Genomic DNA, 17543 nt, shown 5'->3' on the forward strand with positions numbered 1-17543 from the left:
TCTATGTTCTCGATATAATTCATTTATTTAGAAATGACTTGATTATTTTAGAAGTCTGCTTTGTTCACAAAACTCCTGAAAATCTACCAAATGAGCCAGAGTGTGTTGACTCCAGACTCTAAGCCTACCTTGCTGTGGGAACAGTGTTATATACAAATGGTCTTGAACATCAAAAGATTTTGATGTCTTAAAGGAGGGCTTCCGCATAAGTCAAGATAAGTCTTTAGAAGAAAAATACTCCTTTGATGTCATCTAGAAAATTTTCTTAGGAGAAAACAGCTGTACTTTGGGGTCCTTAAACATGGAGAAGGTTTTGGTTCTTGTTTGGGGAAATGCAGTGCAAGCTGTCATTTTGGAATTCCTGTGACTTGTAAAGTTGGAAGTAAAAACCACAAGCCACCATCTTGCCTCTGCCTCCCTATGGCTATGCAGCTTCAGGCAAGTGATCTCATACTTCTTGGCCTTCGTTTTCATCATCTGCAGAATGGGGACAGCACCGATCTCCACGCGTGGCTGTGAGGTTGATGAGATCATGTATTCCATTTGGCTTTGTAATCTGTGAAACATCATGGCTTTGCTTCTATGTGGAGAACGAGACAGAAACCTGGAGTAAGAAAGAGCGGGTGGGGAAGGGAGGAGGAAGAAGGCAGTTAGATAAATGACAATGCAAGAAACCAGGAAGAAGAGGTTTGGAGTAGGAGGAAGATAAGGGAAGCAGGGCTGACATAGCCCATCATTCTTAAAGTCATTGCCACAATGCTTTTCCACGCTCAGGTCACATTCACTGATGCAAGTTCCTCATTTCTTAACTGTTTCCAGTGCATACCACTGAGAGTGATCATGTGTTCTAGCAGTCATGAGTATACCCCCATTCACGCACAGACATCACACACACACACACACACACACACACACACACACACACACACAGAGTTTGACTTTTCTCAACCTAGACCCTGTGCCTTTCCTGCCCACAGGGACTCTTCCTCCTGTACCCAGCAATCTCCATCCCACTGCCGCATTAGAGTTCTCTGCTGCCACAACCCTATGCTCTTGAAACGATCCTTCTTGAGTTCACTTATGTTTCTGCTTTGTTTGACAAGCAGCTTGAAATGCTACTAAACTTTGAATGAGAAAAAAATTAAATCAATTTCAATCAAGGCACTGGCTTGTCGTGGCAACACCATCATTAATCACCTGTTTTGTGCAAGAATTCTTAGACAACTCTTTGAAAGACACAGCTTTCTCTGCCTGAGACAGGTTGAAATTGTATTGGTGGATAGATATACAATATTAAAAGCACAGACAGTCTATGTGGGAGGTAGCCATCTTCTTGCAAGCAAAGAGTAGACAGTTGCTTAGTGACCAGGTGAGGAGGCACTGAGAAGACTCAATATGAAACTTCTGCCTTAGTACAGTTGGTACTACTATAACAAAAGACCTGAGACTAACCAGATTATAAAGGCCAGACATGTATTTCTGAGAATTCTGTACACTGAAAAGCACCAGTAAGTTCAGATATCTAATGAAGGATGCTCTTTGCTTGAATGATGGTACTTCACTGACGCTTCTCCCAGAGGAGATGAACTCTGTGTCCTCCATGGTGAAAATCTGAAGGGAAGAAGGAGTTGAAAGCCATGGGAGACCTCTATGGCAAGGTCTGCACCCACTCATGAGGGCTCAATATTTGGTCATCTCTTAAACAATCCAACTAATACTACCAAGCTGACCTTTAAGTCTCTGTAGGAGAGGACACTGACATCCGAACCAGGACAGTTTCCAACACTCTTCCACATCTGAGGTCATTCTGCCATGACAGAAATCTCCAGCCTCAGGCCACATTCCTCAAGTTCCTTACCTGAGTTTCACCACCTGAAGCAGTTTCTTACAGAGTTGTAATATTCCTTCCTGACAAACACACAGCTGTGTTGACTAGTAATATGTCAAGACACAAGCTAGAGTCATTTGGAAAGAGGCATTCTCTGCTAAGAAAATGTCTCCATAAGATTGGTCTTTGGTAAGCCTGTGACTATTGTCTTGATAGCTGTGGAAGAAACCAGCTGACTGTGGGAAGGGCCGTCTCTGGGCAGGTAGTCTGGAATATGCAAGAAAGCAGGTTGAGCAACATCAGGGAGCAAGCCAGTGAGGAGCATTCCCTAAGCTCCTGCTGTGGATAGTCTCAGTGCTGGAGGGTGGCCTAAGATTTTTAAGGTTAAATAAATCCTTTCCTACCAAAGTTGCTTTCATAACAGCAATAAAATCCCTGAGACAACAACCAGCAGTATTACAGGGAACTCACAAAATGGCGATCCACTTCCCATTGAATGAGGCCTCTCATTTCCCAAGGCACCCATAATCCCAGCCATGGCTATGTCCCCTACTTGTCTTTGAGGCCATTGTAGAAATGTTCAGAAATTTTAAATTTAAGTATTTGCAGTATTTCTTCCTTCTATTTTTGTCTGCTGCCTCTCCCACATACACCCCAAGCCTCTAGCTCTTGCATGTGTCAGGTCTTGACTGGACAAGGGGCTCGGCCTTGCACCAGGGGCTCTACTCCAGCCGCTCTTACCTCCTAGTGACCCCCCACAGCTGCTGGAGTGGTGTGTTGGGATGCATCTGCCATCCAGTCCCACTCACCTACCGCTTCCCATGGCTTATTGCTGCCCACAGGGACAAAAGTCCTTCTGAGCCTAATCAGTTGGCTCTTAGGGTCTGAACACCACCCTATCCTCTCGTCCCACTATCTTCCCTTCCTTCAGATGTTCCAAGTCACTGTTGTGCCCGAGAACTCAGGCTGTCTGCATGAATGCTACCCGTCCTTTAAAAACATTGTCACCTGACCCCCAGTCATTCCTTCTCCTCTGAGTAGAGGTCTCTTCCATTCCTTAAGTCTCATTTCAAAGAGCATTCGCTTTTATAAGATTTTTAATTGTACAAATTTATGTGACTCAGTGTAGTAATTTAAAACATGTACATAGTATGTAATGGCTAATTTGGGGTAGTTGCATTTCCATATCATTTTTGTAGACTTTTATTAGAATAATTATGCTTTTATTTATAGAGAATATATGCTATTTAATGTGTGTGTGTGCAATAGATACTGATTATGATTAGTCTGAGTATGAGCAATGGCTCCTTGTTATTATTTCTTTGGATTCAGAGGTTTCCTATGAGTATAGCATAGTACAAACCATACTCGTCTTCCCCAGTTCTAAACTTCAAAGCACTAAGTTACCTTTTTTGTCTAAGTATCTTAGGACGCCTGTCCTCTAACCATCACCTGGTTCCCCTCCTCCCTGCCTCTAGTAGCAACTGCTCTACTATGTGAATTTATCCTAGAGTTTCATCCGTTTTTCTGCAACTAATGAAATCTTTTATATGTGAATAGTTTTTTGTTGTATATATAGACCACATTCTTTGTCCATTCACCTATTAATGAGCAACTAAGTATATTCTAAATGTTAGCATTTCTAGATAGTGCAGTAACGAGCAGGTCCCTCTGGTAGTCCCAGGTGCACTCAGAGGGGAGGCTGCTACATTCTATGATAGATTTGGTTCTAGTTTCATAGAGAACATCTAGACTGTTATTATGCTCTAATAACGGCATAAATTCTCACCAAGAGTCTGTGGGTTCCTTTTCTCCTCATCCTCACCACCATCTTGGGTGTGTGTGTGTGTGTGTGTGTGTGTGTGTGAGAGAGAGAGAGAGAGAGAGAGAGAGAGAGAGAGAGAGGATAAACTTTCAAAACTAAAGTAAGATATTATCAAATTGTGGTTTTGACCTGTATCTCTCTAATGGCTAATAAAGTTGAACATGGTCTATGATGTGTTGGCTACTTGAAATTATTCCTTGAATTAGTGTTCAGTCCTATTTTAAGTATATTTTATTGTTATTTTCAGATTCTTTGCATATTTAGAGCATTAATCCACTGTCAGATAAATCATGTTTTTCTTTATCTGAGGATTATTTTTTCACTCTCATAAATGGTTATTTTTCTTTTATTTTTAATTTCTTTTGTTGTAGTCTGTTTATTTTTAGTCTTTACATCTCAATCAAAGCTTCCCCTCCTTTCTTTCCTCCCCCTCCCACCCACCCCACCCAATTCTCCTCCTCTGTTTCTCTTCAAACACAGGCTGGCATCCCATGGATATCAACCAGCCATGGTATATCAAGCTGTAGTGGGACTAGACACACCCTCTCCTATTAAGGTTGGACAAGGTAACCCTAGAAGGGATGGGTCACAAAAACAGACAACAGAGTCAGAGACAGCCCCTGTTCCCTCTGTTGGGACTTCCATTAAAATAAAAGAAAGCTACACAACTGTAATGCGTGCAGAGGGCCCAGGTTGGCCCCATGTAGTCTCCCAGACTGTCAGTACAGTCTCTGTGAGCCCGTGAGCCCGGGTTAGCTGGTCAGTTCTGTAAGTTTTATTGTGGTGCCCTTGATTCCTCTGGCTGTAAATGGTTACTATTAAAGTAAAGTATATGATCCGAATTGTGATATGACTACTCTTTTCTTCATATCTTGCTTTTATATTCTTATTCAAATATTTCACTGCATTTGTTTATTCATGTTTGCACACATGCACATGTGCACACATCTGTGCATGCCACAGAGTGTATCTGGAGGATAAAGTACAATTCAGGAGCCTATTATCTCCTTCTTCATGAGAGTTCCAGAAATCAAACTCAGCAGCAGGCATGTTTACCCACTGTGACACTTTATTACCTTCACTGAACCCGGTTCCCTCCTCTTCTCACACTCTCACAGTTCCCAGTCTCACGCTGAAATCTTTGGTTTGCTTGTGTCTAAGTTGTTAGTTCTTTGAGAAGTCACGCAAGTGTTTTGGTCACATTCACCCTCTTCCCAACTCCTCCCAGGACCACAGACACCCTTCCCTGCTCCCCCAACTTTTGGGTCCTTTTTTCCCTACCATCAAGTCCACTTTGTGCTACCTACATAGTCTTAGATATGTGGCCTTCCACTGAAGCATGATCCCCTTCCAGGGGCTCCACTCTTAAATAAGATTGTCTGCATCTCTCCCAGCAGCTATGAATTGCTCATAGCACCTCTACAAGGAGCAGACTTTGTGTCCACCTCTTCATTCCATGCTGGGATTTGCTGTCTTGAGCTCTCAAAGGTCAAATACATGATGTCTTGACTTCTATGAGTTTCTAGGCAGCTGTCCTGCTGTGTCTGAAAGACACAGATTCTTTGGAGTCACCCACTACTCTTTCTGCCCCCTTTCACAATGATCTCTGAGCCTTGGGAGGAGGGGGTGATCAATTATCTGTAAACTCACCGCTCTTGGACCAATCCTGATCATTTGCATTGTTGTTTATTTTCTATTGAATAAAAAATAAAGGTCAGATTTCAAAACCCAACATGTAAATATCTAGTTTCCATGAATACACAAACTGTTTATTGAGATATTGTTTTTATTCAATGTTCTTTTTGTGTTTTTCAGGAAATTAGTTGACTATAAATATATGGGATTGTTTCTGGGCAATCTATTCTGTTCTATTAATTTATGCTTCTATATTTTATGACAACTCCATAGCATTCAATTACTATAGGTTTTCAATGTATTTGATGTTAGACAATTTGATGTCTCTAACTTTATTCCTTTTATCTAAGGTTGCTATGGCGAACCAGAGACTTTCATGCTTCCACAGAAATTTTACAGTTGTTTAAAAAAACATGAAAAATGTCAGCAATTTGATGCCAGTTGTATCAAAGCTGCTTTAGGCATATGATATACTAATAATGTTGGTTCTTCTGATACATGAATGTAAAAGATTTCTATATTTGCGTGTCTGTGTGTTCCTCTTTAATTTCTTTCATATGAGTTTTGCAGTTCTCATTATGGAAATATTTCACTTCCTTGGTTAAATTTATTCCTATATATTTTATTTTATAGCTATATTGTGAACAAGATTGCACCTAACAAACCTGTAACCAACATCATAGTGATGTCTAATCACTAATCTAAGATTCAAAACAAAACAAAAATACCCTTTATCACCATTTTTATTTAGTATGGTATTAGAAGTCTTTTTAAGAGCAATCGGACAAGAAAAAGAAAGGGGGAAGCATAGAAATGGTAAGGGGGAAAACAAATTATCCCTGTTTGCTAAAGAATCAATTCTCCGCATAGCAAATGGTGGTATAGCCACTTTTGTCTCCCAGAGAGACAGAAGAATTGTCTGGTTCTCACAGGAACATCTTATCTGGTATCGTAGAGCTCTAAGAAGTCAAGGGTTAACTAGTTCCTAGAAACTCTTTTCTTTAAAAAAAAAAAAAAGCTGGTTCTCACAAGCATTTGGCCCCAATACTCTTTATCATTCTTCATTTCTTTCCCAGACTTTGTTGACTGCGCAGCTCTCTTAGCTTCTGCACACTGAGTGGCATCTCTCTCCACTTCCCAGCGGCACACATCACTAGTCCCCGTGCAAAGCTCTTCAGATGCCTCCATCTTGGCCACTGCACACATCTGTAATCCATCGGGCATCAGCCACCCAACAACGACTGGATTTACCTTGATGAAGAGTTTATAGTCCAGTGCTTTTTATGTGCTCCATCCCACGAAGCGGGCCTTAAATTCATTTTAAGTGGTCGGTTACTCCCATAACATCCATGCCACTATTGTACCAGTGAGCACATTTTACCCAGGACTGTCATTACTGTAGCTTTCAGGATTCACAACTGGTAAGAGTGATGATTGCCTTCCAGCACTGTGGACACTAACTAGTCAGAAGGAACAGAGTTTCCTGCTGAGTACCAACTAGGTGTTCTATGCTTTAGATTTCTTCAGCAATAGGGTCTTAACAGTTGACAGTCCACTATTATCCTGAAACAAATATCTCCTAAAGATTAACAAAGTATTGTCATAGCCTTTTTGGTCTTCAGCCCTCTTTATGCTGGTCTCCCCACTCATGTAATTTTGCAGATGAAGCAATAATCCAGAGAGGATAGTTATGGTGGATGTCCTCCCTGTCAACCTAACTGGATTTGAGTGTATCTGTGAGGGTGCTTGAATAGCCATCCTGAATGGAGACAGCACCATCCCATTAGCTGGGCTATGCAACTAAATAAGATTAAAAAATAATAAATCCAGATGTGCACCATTCCGTTCTCTGATTCCTAGTCTGCCCAGATGTGTTACGCTTTCCCATAAGCTGAAATACATTTCTTCTTAAGTTTCTGTCAGCTTTCTTGTCATAACAATGTAAAAACTATGACTAATACAATTACTATGTTTGCTAACTGACCTTGAACCTTCTTCCCCTTTCATACTCTGATTTGCTCAGCCCTGAAAGTCACGAGACAGCAAGAGATCAAGCTGAGTTCAGTTCTGATATGCCACATTGAGTCGGTCTTAGCCAACTACTGTCTAGGTACCAGGTTATGGTACCACTATGAAACCAGACATTTCTTTCCCTTCCAGAGCCTTAGTTTCTCTTTTTATGACTGGTAGGTGTCCGCTCAAGTGGAAGTTGTGTTTTCTGCTACGTTAACCATTTCTGGAGTTCATATTCAATTTTAGTAAGTGTGTGTTGCTGAGTCAAGTAATGACAGAGACTCCCCTGAGACTGAGAAAAGCAATCTCTGCCCTCAGAAGCTAGCTCTCACATATTTCTCCTTGAAGCCCAAAATGTCTTCCTACTCCCAAAGTTGTTCTCTCCATTCACTCACTTTCTGGGCACGTCTATGGTGAGTGTTCTGGGAATTCATCTTTGAGTCTGTTCTGAAGCCTCTGTTTTCCAAGAGCTCGAGTGGCAGGAGGACACACACAGAGGACACACACAGAGGACACACACAGAGGACACACACATAGGGCACACGCAGAGGACACACACAGAGGACACACACAGAGGACACACACAGAGGGCACACCCAGAGGGCACACGCAGAGGGCACACGCAGAGGGCACAGAGGACACACACAGAGGACACACACAGTGCATCATCAGCAAGCAAGAGGAATGACAAGCTGATCAAGAAAAGCAGCCGCACGTGCAGCCTCTGCCTAGACCTCCGGGATAGCACGGTGCTTTTGTGCATAGACCCACTGTCAGCTTTGAAATACCGCATTGCTTTCCACAGTTCACCAATAAATGAGGCTCAGAGGGTTCGCTATAATTTGTTCAAGATCACAAAGTTTATAGATACTGGGAGGATATCAGTCAGGGTCACCAAAGCTTTGATGTGACACTGAGTTTACTAATTTTTCCTTAGGCAACCAGCCAAACCAGTTTGGGGCACCATCTTGGGCTGGTACAGATACAAAGAGAATTGGCTTACAAGTTCTAAAGTTTTCACCTGTAGAATATGACTGTTTACACCACCTGTTTCCCATGTGTGTGGACATGGCCTTGGGGAGAAGAAATGCTTGGATCAGGTGAAGACAGATCTAAAAATGCCGAACAAGAGCCTGAAGCATTAAAGAGCAGAATCTGAGAGTTGAGCTATGAGTCTTTAGGGACTCATAGAGGAGTGGGCATAAAGAAAATTGACCCGGCTGTGTGCTTTGGGGACACACCAGGAAGAGCTTTAATAAGATTTCAACCCACTCTCACTGAAGAATAGTCTAAAGTCCTAAGGTCTCATTGGGGCATGACATGGAGGGATGGATGCAAGTCTAAACTAGAAATTCACCAGGGATAAACAATATTTAATAAAAATCAGATGGCCCTCAAAGAACTAGTCTCTTCTAGTTCTAGACAAGAAGAGGTCTAAGTCAGGCAAACAATCAGCATGTTTATAAAGGTGCAAGTCACACCCAGAGAATGACCTTAAGAAGCTGAGCAATTCTAAAGCTCAGTGAGGTTTCCATATGTAAAGGATGAAGTACAGCCTGGGAACCCGTGGGCCACCTTGGAGTCAACCATAATGAAAGCTAATTCTGGCCCAGCCAACTCTTTGATGCTTGAACTTAAGCAGTCACTCTCTCTCTGCCTCCAGATCCTCCGTGGGAATGGAAAGAAACCTGGCATTGCTTCGTCACATGCTAATTTTAAATGTAATCATACGTACATGTTCACTTATTACTTTGCCTTTACCAACATTGCACTTAAGAAGTCATGGTTGAAGAAAGGAAGACTGAGTATGGACTGGATGCTCAGAGGTGCCAGATACTGCCCAAGAATTATCCTTAGGGCTGGAGAGATAATTCAGTGATTAAGAAAAATGGCTTCTCTTCCAGAGGACCGACATTCCAATCCCAGCACCCACATGGTGTCATGGTGTCAGCACCCATCTGTCACACGAGTTCCGGAGAATTCAATGTCCTCTTCTGCTTGCCATGGGCACCAGATATCCATGTGGTAAAATGCCCATATATGTAAAATTAAATTTTTAAAAATATTTTTAAAGAATTGTTATCATTAATCCCCATGGGGTTCTTTCAAGGAGGTATCATCAACTCAACAGACTAAGAAATTAAGGTTTATAGATGCTAGGTAATACCTAAATATAAAATAAAAATCTCAATTTAGGTATGTCCAATCTGGAGGCAGATGACTTCGGCTCCCCCTAACTCTGACTTCCAGCTCTATTCCTTATTGCCCTTTTGTGTTTTAAACTCTCTGCAATTCAATCTTCTCATCTGAAAATTGTGAATCCTCCAACAGACACACACACTTCTACCATAGTTGTGAGACTGATAACCTAGCTATCAGGGTCAGCCCACAGGGAATATTGGAAATGGAGTTATCTCAGTAGTGAAGATGTGAGCTGTAGATTTTGAACCTGAATCCAAAGCCCAGTCTCACTCCTCTAAACGACATGATGAGAAACAACCACAGTGCCCAACCCTACATGAGAGATGACTGCTATCGTCCAGAAGCATGGGAGTTTCCCTAAAGGGTCCAGCTTCTCCGCAGCTCTATTTAGGCCTAGCTCAGTCCCTCAGGTTCTTCCCATTAGTTTTATTCCATTGAGTTCAATCTTAGTCAGTAGCAATTGTATCATTTGAAAGGTGGCCTTAACATATCTTTTCTTTTTTATTTCTTTTATTTTTGAGAGTATAATATAATTACATTATTTGCCCCTTCCACCCAAATCTTCTCATAAACCCCCACTCACTGTCTTTCAAATTCATGGCCTCTCTTTCATTAACCGCTGTTACACATATTGCTGTATATGTAATGCTGCACAATTGCAACCTGCTCAGTCTGTACAATGTTTCCAGGGCTGACTATTTAGTAGCGAATAATCGGCTGGCGTACTCTTCCTTGGGAAAGACTGTTTCCCCCGCTTTCAGCAGTCCTAGTGACTGTGATCTTTGTGTATGGTGAGCACTCCCCTTCTGTGCTGGCATGATTATTGTTGTCCTCCTTGTTTGGCTCATGTTTGGGTAAGACTTTCAGGGCATAGCTTCTGACATCTCTAGGAGACACAGTCTCACAGCAAACCCCCCCCCCCCCCGTTCCTCCGGCTCTTACAGTCTCCTCTCCCTTCTTCCATAACGTTCCCTGAGCTGTAGGGGCGGGAACTACACTGTTTGCTGAGGTGTGAAGGTCCTACTTGTGTGCAAATGCCCTATCAGCAAATAGGAAGCAAGAGGCAGGATGTGTGACTGAAGTCTTCAGTGAAATCAGAGGAAACACTACAGAAGTCTACATCAGGGCTCATCCAAAGCTTTGGTAGATGTGGGGTGGACAGCGCTAGTGGGAGAAAGAATGCCAGAAACAGGTTACCAAGGAACCACAGACGATATGGTCTTAGACAATTCACTTTACTGAGCCTCAATTCCCCCAATGTAACAAAGGTCTCGAACTATTTTCCAGGTCTAACTGTCTTAGCTTCTGGGAAAGAGCACAGTCAATAAGAGATGAAATGAGGCAGACGCCTTCCAGGAACCTCTTAAGCTCATGGGAGACATGAGGTCAGTCTCTAGAGAGAAGCCAAGCAATGGGGGCCTCAGATTATCACCCTTATCACCCAACTGTGATTGTTAGATAAGTAGTCTCTGATCCAAGGTCTGGGCTTTCCCATCCTCCGATCGCTCCTAAGACCAAAGCTTAACCTGGAAGAGCCCACAAACTGCTAGACTTGCATTGATCTACTGAAATCTGTGGGGGACGGGGAGCAGGAGAGAGTGCAGCTATTTTTACAAAAGTCAAATTCAAATAGATCTCATTCTAACAAAAAGCCTTCAGTGAATGACAGCCCAGCTCTTCCCCAGTCAGATGGCTCCACTTCTAACACCTCTAAGGCAGAGGCGCTTGGTGTGTCTGCACGCACACAAGGCTGTTACTGTTAGAGCAGAGAGTATACTATTGGTGTCTAACAGGTGGAAGCCAAAGATGCTCCCGTGCATAGTATAGCTCTCCCAGGGAATTGTCTGACACCGGATGCCATGATGTGGACACTGAAGTTCTGCTTCACATCATTCAAACGCTTGCTCTTCAAGTTACTTCATCAGACAGATTTGCCAAGCTAACGGCGAACCCGAGCATGACTCAGGTCATGTCGCCGCTGGTGCTATGAGCCTCCCAGCTGACATTTAGGCCACAGAGGGAGAACACTGTCTCCCTGTCATGTAACAAAGTCAGCTTCTTTCCTATCTTAGTATCAAATGTGACCTGGAGTCACATTTCCACTGAATAGGATCACTTCCAGTTAAGTCGCTGAAGATTTCAAGGTGGGAGAGAGATCCCTGAGTCTTCCAGGCTTGACTTTGATCACTCATTCACCATATCCTGACAAACTTGAAAACAGGTTGCTGCCTGTTTTCCCCATCCTTCCTACAGTACCTTTGAAATCATACAACACCGGCTGCATTCACATGTGTTGCACACATTTATTGTAACAATGTCAGTGCTGAGTGTGAGGAATTAACTATTTATTTTTTCATATCCTACTTGCTGTGTGTACATTATGGGGACAGAAGGAGGCCAGAAGACAACATTCACGAGTTTGTTCTCTACTCTCACCACATGGGCACCTAGGATGAAACTCAGGTCTTCAGGCTCGGAGACAAACACCTTCACCTACTGAGCCAGCTCCATGACTGGGGATTATATATTTTAAAAAGGAATATTAAATGCTTTTAAAGCATGTGTGTATGGTGAGAGAGACAGACATATCACCTGATAAGTAAGTTCAGAGCAGCATGTGGGGTGACCCCAGTGGGATGCTACACACAAGCCTGGCATCAGAGGGTGTCCCCAAAGGGAAAGTACTAACAACAACTAAGCCAAAGTCGGTGTTGCAGAGAGGCGCTCTAGATGAGGCAAAGACAAATTCAGAGGACTGAGGAGAATCGTGGCATGGTGCCCTCAGAGAAGTCGAGTCACTCCATGGAGATAACACAGAGAAAAAGAAGAGACGTGAGGGTGAAGAACAATCAAAAGATGAATGAAAAGAGCTTTGTACGCTACTTAGGAAGCTGAGAGTAAAGGCCAGGTCAGAAGCAGAGCAAGAAGGATCTTTCTAGATGGCTGGGCAAGATGGGTGGTGAATGTCGGTGAAGAAGGAAGAGGTAAGGCAGCCCAGCCTGGAGGGATCGCAGTAGGGATCAAAGACGCTTGGCAGCTGGGAGGACCAGTTCCTGGTAACTGCTCAATTATAGGAAGTAAGACGCTGGGAGAAGCTAAGAATGACCGCTGGAGTTATGCCGGGACCACTGTGGTGACCCCTAAGAAAGGAGACATAAGAGAACTCCAGAGGGGGTCAATGTGGCTCTTCCTGTCCACATGTGTTAAAGTTCCCCTAACTTTCATACTGCTATTCATACTGGACTGTATCTAAGAAGAAAGGTCTAGAAATCCAAGAAAGTGTGAGACCAAGGATGAGGTGATACTTCTGTCCACCCTATAACACCACATCCAGGCCTGCAGGGGTGAATGGAAGCCGTGTTGCAGGTGTGAGTCTGCTCCCAGCCCGTCGTCCTTTAACCTGTATCTTCCCCAATATCATGATGGGAGGGGCAGAGATGCGCTCATGGTTCTCTGAATTAACTCTGCCAGACCTCAGATCCAGTGCTTTTTAATAGATAAGCCCCATTGCCTTGCTCTGCAAGATTACCTCATTACATTCAAAGCAGTGGAGCAACCAGGCTCTAAAGTGGAAACACTAGGGTTTATATCCCAGGTTCATAGTTTGATAGCAGCCTATTGCCCTCGTCTGCAAACGGAGGCTACCATGCCCACTTCAGAAGGACGCCATGAGGCTGACGATGCGCACAGGGAAACGCTTACACGGCGGTGGCGTCAAGTGCTGGACAAAGGCTCCCAGCATTGTGGTGCTTTGTGCTCCTAAGGCACGTTTCTCGTCCAAATCAATATTCTCCAGGGGGTGGGGGGCAACGTCTGAAGGAACTTCTAGTCGTCACAGCTTGAGAAAGGAATGGTACTGGTGCCCGAGGGGAAGACACCAGGGACACAGCTGGGAAGTCTCTACACACGGGACAACAGAGAGCTGCCTGCTCTGAAAAGAAGATGGAAGCTCCTTGTCACATAAGCCTGAGAGACTGAACTGGATCCCCAGAATCCACAAAAGAAAAAATTACCAGGTGGAGCAATGTGCCTTTGAGTTCTCAGCTCTGGGGAGACAGACAGGATGATCCCCGGGACTCAGCTCTGGGGAGACAGAGAGTGGATGAACCCTGGGACTCAGAACTAGGAAGACAGAAATGGGATGGTCCCCGGGACTCAGTTCTGGGGAGACAGAGACGGGATGGTCCCCGGGACTCAGCTCTGGGGAGACAGAGACGGGATGGTCCCTGGGACTTGGTGATCAGCCTGCAGAACTGAACTCCCAAGTTCCAGATAAAAGTGAGAGTCCCTGTCTCAAAGAAGCACCTGGCTCCTGAGGAACAATGCCCAAGGTTGGTCCTTAGCTTCTATGCACATATCATTGTAAACACATGCACTTGTACCTATGCACACATGTGTGCACACATACATGAAAGTCAATAATAGTAAGACTGAGAGATCCCGTTTTAAGTACAGAAAAATCTAACCTAGGATGGGGCAGAAGTCAATTCTATTAGAGATGATTTCTTCTCACTTCCAGGTTTCACAGAAGAGAATATGGAAGCTAGAGTGGAAAGAGCCGTGTCTCAAAGAGAGACTGGATCAAGAAAGAGGATGCCATAGACAGACAGCCATCTGGAGGCTGCTGAGCTGGGAGGATGTTTCCATGCCCCATTGGCCATCCTTTTGGAAACACTGGTTGAGGGTAATTATTCTCTGACCTCATACAAGGAGGTCATAAAAGGAGCATCAGTGGTGGCCAGGGTCAGGTCACCCAGGCTGACCCATGAAGGGAAGAGAGGGGAGGCAAGGCTCTATACAGTTGCAGCCAGCACCTTATGAACACAGTGCCTTTTGTCTTCACAGCATGTGGCCGTATGGCTGCCACCTCGTCACTGTCAAGGAGAACACATAGCGGGCATGAGAGGAATCAACAGTGAGCAGAAGGTCACATAGCTGAAGGAGGTAAGGAACACAGCCAGGAGCAACACTTCAGGTCACATACTTTGACCCACTAACCAAGACTGCTACCCAGTAGAGACCTCCGAGCCCACGCTTACAGAAAAGAGCCAGCTTCTAAACACTAGGCTTGGCGTCACTAAAGTCAGCCAAGCTCACCAAGAAACACATTTTCCCACAACAGCCCACTCCCTGTTTGCCTACATGAGGACCCTTGCTCTCCTGGAGATGGGTGAGGGGGCTGATGGCTTGAAGTCATGCAGCAAGTTTGTGACTGGTCTCCTGACATGTGACTGTTTCAGATTTGGAAATAGAAAAGCAAAAGTAAAAACACACACTCCGCATGCTGTCTTCTCAGGACAGCTTTCTGAGACAGAGAGATTTGCATGAAGCAATCCCCCCTGAAGACCTTAGGGAAGGCGGTTTACAAAGTCCTGTCTTCCCCAGCTAAAGTGGCCTCTGGGCTGCTAGAGCAGCAGCTGGAAAGGGCCTGAGCACAGCGCAAACAAAAACTGGCCCCGAGCCCTAGTGGTTTCAGTTCTTTAAACCTTCAAGCCTGAAGCTGAAACACCACTTTCTTTTCAGAGAAGGAAAGGGCCACTTCTCTTCCACTGCAGCCATGTGCTGGCCCAAAGGCCTTTCCTCATCCATTGCCTTTGAAGCTCATCCCATTCAAAGAATAGTGAAGGGACAGACGAGCGTGCAGACACTACAGCAAGACCAGGTTGCTCAGTGCTTCCGTTCATGCCCCTTTGTTCCTCAGGGATGGGGACTTCTAACCATTCTTATTTAGATTTTTATTAATAGTCATGTACTCGGTCACCCAGCTCGACTTGGAGGGAAATTGAGAACACATGGAGTGGGAAGCCCCTCCTAAGTGATGGAAGAGAGAGACTGGTGGTTAAGGTGCCTGCAAGTCACAGGTATCTGCGCTGTCCACAGTTAGCAACGCCAATCGCCATGCTGGTCTTCCTGTCCTGGACTCAAAGAAATTCAGAATTCTGATGATGCTCATGCCCTCCTTTACTTCCCTGAGACCACAGACTTGCCATCCAGCCACGCAGGCATGTCAGTGAGATGAAAAACTAGAAAGGACTTGTGTATGATCCAGCATTTGCCATGAACAGGATGTCAAGACCTGAAAGCTTCAGGATGAAGTTTCTCCCTGAGATGGAGCTGTAACCAGTACCATCATAGCATGTGAGGTCAACATCCTGACACATGAATCCTGGATTAATTCTGCTAAAGAAGTGGCTGTTGCAGGCAATTCTTTTCTCTCTAATACTCAGAGCACCAAAGTTGTCTGCTGCCTTTGGAATTTACTTTTGAATAGCTGGAAAGAGACACAGACTAAGGGCTTGCCATCAGCAGGTCAGGGATGACAGCCAGCAGCTACAGGGGACAGTGGTATCTGCAATGGGTGCCTGAAATGTTTTATGAAACACCAAGTATCTATATAAGTACATAAATAAAATATTTACCTACAGTAAGACATAATTTGTGTGAAAACAATTCCATGATATACACATAATTTTACCATTTATTAAAGTTGAAAGAGAGCTTACCTAATGACAAGATGGATGCGCTTGCTTATTTTTACATAAATCATTAAATCTTAGCAGAATGTTTGACACTTCCTGATGGAAAGCATACCCAACATTTCCCAGAGTTGACTGACATTTTGACTTACAATTGTCACACACTTTACAGTAAAGCACGGCAGAAGCATGTTTAGAACCATTTCAGAAGTGGCCCGAAATTCTCTCCTAATCTGAGTCAAATTCATTTAATATTTTTTATGGAGGTCTTCAGTAACTTTACCAGTGATTTTTCTTAAAGTCAAACATTCTAATTCAACATGACCCAAAGACTACCAATCTGCTATCTACATGCTGAAGAATGATAGCAGGAAATTATTGAATGTCTGTCTTCTGTAATTAAGTCGTTCTGCTTCTAAAAGCAAAACACCTTTGCAAATGCAGCAAAGACACAGTAATTCATCACATGACTAGATGTGACTCTGAGCTGAGGGCTTCCAGCCAGGGTCCACTGGAGGCACACATTGTGATGGTGTGCGCGGTGCAAAGTGCACGTGAGTTCAGAATCAAAGCTGCAGTGTTGTTCACAAACTTTTCATGACCCACCCCCAAGTTCAGTACCTGGGCCTGTGCCGTGTAGCTAGGGAGGTGGCTAAGGGGGGAAGTGCCTGTTGTACCAAATGAGGACCTGGGTTAGATTCCCAGAACCCATATAAAAGCTGGATGTGATGGTCCATGTCTGTAACCCCAACACGGGGGGCAGGCTGGGGAATGGAGACATGTTGAGTTCACTGGCCACCGCTCTAGGCAATCGGTGAACACCAGATTCAATGATAGACTCAAAAATAAAGAAGAAGGAAGGGAGGGAGGGAGGGAGGGAGGGAGGAAGGGAAGAAGGCATAAAAGGAAGGAAGGAAGGAAGGAAGGAAGGAAGGAAGGAAGGAAGGAAGGAAGGAAGGAAGGAAGGAAGGAAGGGTGAAGAGCAATAAAGATACCCCTAGTCAACTTCTGACCTACCCACATGAGCTCACACAGGTAAGGATACCCTTACGTGCAAACACGAGAGAGAGAGAGAGAGAGAGAGAGAGAGAGAGAGAGAGAGAGAATATGTAAATTTTTCTTTTAAAAAAGCTGTTCAGTAGAGGGAGTGGAGAGTTGTGGTGGACAAAGCCACAGGTAAATGAGAATCAACTGGTGAGACAAGCCAGAGAACATCAGTAAAAGGCAATGTGCGGTTGCTTTCCTGCATCCAAATCAATGAGAATGATCACTTTATGGCCAGGCCTCCAAGGTCCATAATAGAAATCTACTGATCAGGAGGTATTCCCCAATGTGATAGGAAAAATAAGCTTTTATTGTTTAAGACACTTCTATTAGGGAGGCCGTTCCATTGCAGCAATCAGCAGCCAAACCCCGCCCTTCATTGTCCCCAAAAATCCAACAGACTCTGGGGTGTGTTAGAGTGACAACCCTATTCTGGGGAGTGCTAGATCTGCTCACACATCACTCACAAACTGAGGCTGGCACACGCAGGCAGCTCATCCTCAAGGGGTGTGTTCTGAGA

General features: G+C 44.1%; 1 long non-coding RNA gene across 1 annotated transcript in view; it reads right to left on the bottom strand.

The window, feature by feature from the left end:
• LOC146895048 (uncharacterized) overlaps nt 1-17543 on the bottom strand; it is a 27643-nt gene continuing 10100 nt past the window's right edge. The window contains exon 3 of the long non-coding RNA XR_015000804.2: nt 1-604. This is a non-coding gene — a long non-coding RNA (uncharacterized LOC146895048). The remainder of the gene's footprint in view (nt 605-17543) is intronic.

Source organism: Myodes glareolus, chromosome 3, assembly GCF_982192425.1.
Source record: "Myodes glareolus chromosome 3, mMyoGla1.1, whole genome shotgun sequence".
Lineage (NCBI taxonomy): Eukaryota > Metazoa > Chordata > Mammalia > Rodentia > Cricetidae > Myodes > Myodes glareolus.